This window comes from Elephantulus edwardii, unplaced genomic scaffold, assembly GCF_000299155.1.
Source record: "Elephantulus edwardii isolate Elephantulus edwardi_28Jun2011 unplaced genomic scaffold, EleEdw1.0 scaffold00184, whole genome shotgun sequence".
Classification (NCBI taxonomy): Eukaryota; Metazoa; Chordata; class Mammalia; order Macroscelidea; family Macroscelididae; genus Elephantulus; species Elephantulus edwardii.
This window is the reverse complement of record NW_006399934.1, coordinates 2,849,907-2,856,890: the sequence shown is the minus strand read 5'-3', so window position 1 is coordinate 2,856,890 and position 6,984 is coordinate 2,849,907. Positions and strand designations below refer to the sequence as shown.

The window sequence follows — 6,984 nt, the reverse complement described above, 5'->3', positions numbered from 1 at the left end:
AAAGCCATCCTTTAAATATACATTTCAATAATATTCTTAAAAATACTTAATGTGTTTAGACAACGTTAGCAACTGATATAATCAATTATATTTGGTAAACTAGCCAGTCATTTAATTGACTTTCAAGGAATCAGCTGCCTTTTAAGAAGTGAACCGAAATTCACATGCACTTGTGGCACAACGGTTAAATTAGCATTTGGATCCCACAGAAAAATGTGGCCATTAGCTTCCAAAAAGAATTACAGCCTTGGAAATTCTACTAGGACAGTTTGAATCAGAATCAACTCAACAGTAACAGACTTTGTTTTTGTTGTCTTAGTTTTCAGTAATCCTTCTCATAGCCACTTTGAAGGAAATACTCTGCATTTGGTTATTTATACTTTCTTTAAGTTTCTCTATTTTTATGCTCCTGCAGAAAAACTGAAAAGGTTCCTATGTGACACAAAAGGTTTGTGCTCATCTCTCAAGCAAAGTTTGGTGGTTCAAATCCACCCAGCAGCACTACAAAAGAAAAACAGAATGGCTGCTTTTACAAAGATTAGCAACAAGGAGACCCTTATGGAACAGTTCTACTTTGTAATATATTTGTTACATATCCACAATGACAGCTTTGAGGGTTTTTTTCTGTTTGGTTTTTTTATTTTAATGAAAGACTCATTTTAGGCAAGCTCTGGTGGCCTAGTGGCAAGAAGCTGCAACTGTAATCTCAGAGATGCACGGTTCGAATCCACCAGATGCTCTGCTGGAGAAGGAGGAACAATCTCCTCCTGTACCAGTCAGATCTGATTTGACTGTACACACAAAAAATAATGAAAGACTCATTTTAGAGAGATTTGGGAAATCAACAGCAGGTAGAGAGAACTTGTTTTGGCAAGAGGACCCCAAGACTCCTAAGTATGCCATGTAGGCTACCTTTAAGCCTAACAATGTATACTCCCTTCCTCATGCCCTGCCAGGGGTAGTAGTCAGAAGAGAAAGGAAATTAAATTTTTTTCTTTGATTTCTACTCAACTCAGTGCTACTGCCAATCCAAATTAGACCATAATCACAACCTCTTGTGACTCCACATCTAATTCCAAAACCAACTTTAAAGGGAGTTTTAGTGGCTTAATGGAAAGGAGTTACACTCCCAACCCTAAGGCAAGAGGTTTGAACCCACCAGCTGCTCCACAGGAGCAAAATGGACAATCTCCTCACTTGCAGTTCACTGCCTCTGAAAACCCACTGCAGGGTCAGCTATGAGGGCTAACTCAATGGTACACAACAACCACCTCTAACATTGTTACTTCAGTCCCAGAGCTGCCTCATTCTAAATCGTACCAAGTCACGACTTGAATCTAATCTCTAATAAGAATCACAGCTCCTGTGTCATCTGTTTACCAGATCACGAACCATAACTGGATACTTGGAAAAACAGAGTGTGAGACTGGAAGTCAATTTTATTTATTCATCAAAAGAGGCCAGGACTCGAAGGAACCAAAGCTACAGTGAGCAGACCTCCTAAGGATATGGCCTGTTGTTTTGTTGTTGTGCGCCATCAAGTTGGAACCCATAGCTGACCCTCCAGTGGGTTTTCAGAGTCAGTAAATCGTATCAGAGGAGATTGTCTGTCCTTCTCCCAGGAAGATATGGCTTATTTATGGGTAACTCATGTTGGGAATCAAGTTTGGGAAGTTGTCTGAAGCAGCGGGATTCTACAGAAGTTTGTTTTCTGGTTCTGGTGAGGCTTGGGTGTGGTATGTTTACTCACCATTGGGTATGAGCTGATTGGATTTGGCCTCCTATTTAAAAAGGCATTTGGTCACCAGTTTGGGGTAGGAATCGAGTTTGGGAAGTTAGATAGCCATGGTGGACAGTGTTTGGTGGAGCTCCCCGATTAAAAGTGGCTTGAAGCAGGAGTGGCCTCCACTTCCGAAATAGCTTGCCTCCAGAAACTATGAACTTGGAGAAATGATGGAAGTTATACAAGTGTCAGGTCTTTCATTCATAAGGTTGCTATGAGTCATTTACAACGTGAAAGCACTTAACAACAACAACAACATAGGGAAAGTTCTCTTGGCTGAGTGGATAGAAAGTTATGTTACCAAGCCAAAAGTGGATGATCTTAAACTGCACCCATCAGGCTTGGTTTTAATTAATTGTCTTTGGTGACACTTTCATCTAAGTGGTATAGCACTGGCCTATCAATTTGCTGTACAGAGGTAACGTGTGGTTGCTGTGATGCTAAACTCTGTGACAGTGATGTGTCAAATGTGATAATGGTTACCCATGGTAAATAGTGTTTGGTGGAGCTCCCTTATTAAAAGAAGCTTAAAACAAGCTTTCGGAAGCAGGAATGGCATCCACTTCTGAAGTAGCTTGCCTTCAGAAATTCTATGAACTTGGAGAAACAATGGAAGTTATAAAAGTGTTCAGGTCCTTTGTTCATGGGGTCACTATGAGTCATCTACGACTCGACAGCACTTAACACCAACAACATGGGTAATTCATATCATAGTATAAAAAGTCCATATGGATTAGGTTTTAACAGAATTAAATTCAAAATTCCAGATAGTCCTTAAATAAATCTACTTCCTTTAAGAGGAGATGTGTTATTTGGGAGGGAAGAATGAGTTTTAAAATTTTAAGCAGGGCAGATAAGGTGGCCATTAATGATTGATAATAATAGACATCACATTTTTTTATTAGGAACAAGCCAAGGTATTATAAGTAAAAACCCAGAAACCCTCAAAATGAAGGACTCTACAACCACAGACCCAGGGACCAGAGGACTCCACCACCACAGATCCGGGGACCACTGAGGACTCCACCACCACAAACCTGGAGACCATTGAGGCCCCCATCACCACAGACCCAGGGACCATGGAGGACTACTCCACCACCACAGACAAGAAGAACACTGAGGACTCCATAAACACAGACCCAGCAACCACTGAGGACTCCACCACCACAGACCTGGAGAACACTGCCATCACAGATCCAGAGACCACTGAGGATTCCTCCACTATAGATCTGATGGCCATTGAGTATTCTATTATCACAGACCAAGAATCCCCTGGAGACCTAACCACTCAAGACCAGGGACCACTGGGGACTTCACCACCATGGATCAAGGTATCACTGAGGACTCAATCACCACCCATGTGGAGAACACAGAAAATTATACCACTAAATATCCAGACACTCATCCTGAGCAAACTTTCCCAGAGAATCCAGTTACAACCGTGAAATCAAATGTAATTTTGAAACCCATGGGGATCATCCTCATTTCCCTGGCTGCAACCATGATTACAATCATATTCTCTGTTGTCTTCCTTGTGATAAGTACTTGGCCCAGGGATGTGAGGGGCATTATGAGGATGAAAGAATCTGGGGAAAATGAGGTGTGTATGGGGAGCTGAGGTGAAAAATTCATGAGGAATTCACAGAAATGAGAAAAACTACATGAGAAGGATTTGCATGGACATAGAGATAGAAACGGAGAGAAAAGGAAGGAATAACTAGCATGAAATGTGAAGGGAGAAGTAGAGGACAGAGGAAGGTAGAAAAGAGAGAGAGAGGAGAATAAGAGGAAAAGGGAAAAAAATACAAATGGAAAGAAAGACAGAAACACTAATGTGCTAAGATCTAGTGAAAACCAGAGCAAAGCATAAACGATTAGACAAAGATAGACGTTAAAGACTGGAGATTTCCATAATAAAAGAAATTTGCATAAGAGAAGAGGTAGATAGGAAAACAACTTATGTGGTTTATTTAAGACCTTCAACCAGGTAGACTGACACAGTGACTGTACCAATGGACTGAAGTGTGTCAGAGGTTGTGAGGATAGGGCACGCTTCAGATCGTGGTTCACCGGGTCACTATGAATTATACTTGACTCAATGACACCTAATAACAACAACAACTCAATATCAGAAATTATACATCCATACACACACAAAAGAAATTATTATATACATATATAAGTATATACAAACACACACACAAATGTTGTTGTTGTTATGTGCTGTCGAGTGACTTGTGATTCATAGTGACCCTATGTACAACAGCTCTGTATCCTGCTCTATTTTAAGCCAATCTCATCGTCTCTGACAAACCTACCCCCATTAACCCAGTCACTGAGTCAATCCATCTCATCCAGGGTCTTCCTCTCTTGTGATGTCCCTCCACTCTTCCAAGCATGACGTACCTCTCTAAGGTCCCTCCTTGCATCATGCCCAAAATATATCATATGGAGCTTGAGAATCCTCACCTCCAAGATACAGCCTGGTTTCACCCTCTCCAGGATGAACCTGTACATATATATATATATATATAGAAAAAAATATATATATATATATATAGTTCCTATCTACCCTGGAGTGATACAAAAGATTTTTACAATTGAGAAAGAATCATTTTCTGAATGTAGATAGTCTTACTGGAGAAACCGTTTGTAAATATTCTTAAAGGGAAGTCCTGGTATTTTCTGTCAGGGCACCATTATTTCTATCAAAAGGCATAGGACTTCCTCCCAACTCTGTAACTCTCTCTTGCTAACTTTTGTCTAAAACACATACTTTCAACTTCTGGCCAGCCACTCAGTGGAGAAAGGCTATGGTGAACTTGAGATTTTTCTCACAAACAGCAGCTTACATGACTAGCCAGTTCAGAGAGATCTTTAAAGTCTCATTCATTCTTCCCAACCTCCTCCCTCTTTAAAGTCTTATTTATTCTAGTCAGTTGCTGATACCATTATGCGCTAAGAGTTCACCCCCAAGTTTTGGATCCATTTGTAAGTGTACTTAAAGACAGAAGTAATTGATTATACAATTGAGGTGTTCAAGTTTAATTCCACCAAAATGACATCATGAAAGTAGGGCATTCTACCAACTAAAACACCAAATAAACCATGAACAGTGACAAAAAAAAAAAAAGGTAGGTCATTTTAAAAGATGACTGTCAGGAAGATTGGAATGAAGGTTTCCATGTGCATTTGACTCAGGCATGAGTCACGCTCAGTTCCCACACCAGGGGAGGACCTTCCTCACTGCTCTGTTATGACACACACGTGCATTCATGTGGACATGTTTGAAAATCAGACACTTGTTCTGGCTTGGCAGAGACTCTCCTGCCTCAAAACCAGACCTCTAAGTGCCACCAGAATGGTCACAAGCAACGGTGACTTTTTTACTCTTGGAGAAACTGAAAGTAAGAAATGGTTCAAAATGCTGTAGTACAGTAAGTAAGTAAGAGGAACAATTGTACTCTTAAATGTCTAAGTTACCTTTAACCAAAAAAAAAAAGTTTAAAAAGAAGAATTATCTAGACTTCTAAAATTAAAAACTAAATCCACCTCTAAAAGTTCCATTCTAGTTCATGGTGACCCTCCATCAAATTTCCAAGATCATAAATTATTACAGAAGGTGATTGCCTATCTTTCTCCCTTGGAACTTGGTGTATTCAAACCACTAACTTTCCTGTTAGCAGCCTGATGCATAATGCCCTACACCACCAGAGCTTCTTATCTGTATCTCTTCTTATCTATATCTCTACCTCCTGTCTATCAAAATGTGCCCTTTCTAACCTCCCTTACATGTTGTCTACATTTTCAAAACTTCTGTATTGCTAATGTGAGTTCTGTTGGCCTAGTGGGTAGGGAGAGTTTCACTACCAACCCCAAAACATGCAGTTCAAATCACCAGCTGCTCCATGGGAGAAAGATGGGCAATCTCCTCCTGCCTGATTTACAGCCTCTGAAAACTCTCTGGAAGGTCAGCTCTGAGTTGGTTCTTATATGATTTGATGGCATATAACAACATAACAGAGGGAAATTAGAGATGAGCTCTGGTGGCCTAGTGGCAAGAAGCCCAGAAGTGAGCGGTTCGAATCCACCAGATGCTCTGCTGGAGAAAGAGGGACAATCTCCTCTGGTACCAGTCAGATCTGATAGTACACACCAAAACCAAACAAACAAAAACTCCAAACAAACCCAGAGGGAAATTAGGGCATCTTGGTGGGGGACTAGATTAAAGGGCTTTCTAAAAGGTCAGTGACTTTAATTTCCTGGAAGCTCCACAGGATAAAGATGTGGCTGTCTGCTTCCATAAAGATTTAGATTTACAGCCTCAGACACCTAATGTGGCGATTCCACTCTGCCCTATAGAGTGGTGACAACTCAGAATCAACTGAGTAACAGTGAGTTTAGTTTTCAAGGCATCTTGTTGGAGCAATGCTTAAGCACTTGGCTGCAACTTAAAATGTCAACAGTTTGAACCCCACAATGGCATCATGGGAGAAAGATGTGGCAGTCTGCTTCCTCAAAGGTTTACAAGCTTGGGAAGCTCATGGGGGCTTCTACTCTGTCCTACAGGGTTACTGTAAATCAGAATCAACTCAACATCAGTGGGTTTGAGGTTGTTGTTTGTTTGGTAATTGGTTTGTTCAGAGGCGCCTTAAAAAAAAGGGTCCCATCTTGTTGAGGGTCTTCCTGTCTTCCCTTGACCCTCGACTTTTCCCTTTCCGGTGTATCTTTTTTTCCAAGAACTAGTCCCTGCTGTCAACATATTCAAATGAAGTTCCACCGTCCTTGCCTCTAAGAAGCTCTCCAGTTGCTCTTCTTCCAAGACTGATTTGTTTGTTCTTTTGGCAGGATTGCTTTGTTTTTGAAAGTTTTATCTTTTGGCATTATATTCAGAAATAAAGGCATATCTATTCTTATGTCTTTCTTTTTTTTATATATTTTTCTATTTATTTTTTTTTTAAATTTAGGTTGTTTATTATTAATTTTAATGAACATTTACAGAGATTTTGGGTTTTACTAAGTATTCTCTTGTTTTATTCAAACAACTGCCTTTTCATCGACATGCAGGCTCCACAGTGGCGGCGTTAAATGATCTGCAATTCCTATTTTTCACAGACTTTATCCATAATTTATAACGATTCATGATGTTGAATGCCCCTGAGTAGTCAACAAAACAAAGGTTTTTTAGTATTCTCTGTTTT

At 40.2% G+C, this 6,984-nt stretch overlaps 1 pseudogene; it reads left to right on the top strand.

Annotated features, from left to right (window-relative positions):
* LOC102869381 overlaps nucleotides 1-3,228 on the top strand; it is a 5,138-nt pseudogene extending 1,910 nt beyond the window's left edge.
* The last annotated feature ends 3,756 nt before the right edge of the window (nucleotides 3,229-6,984 follow it).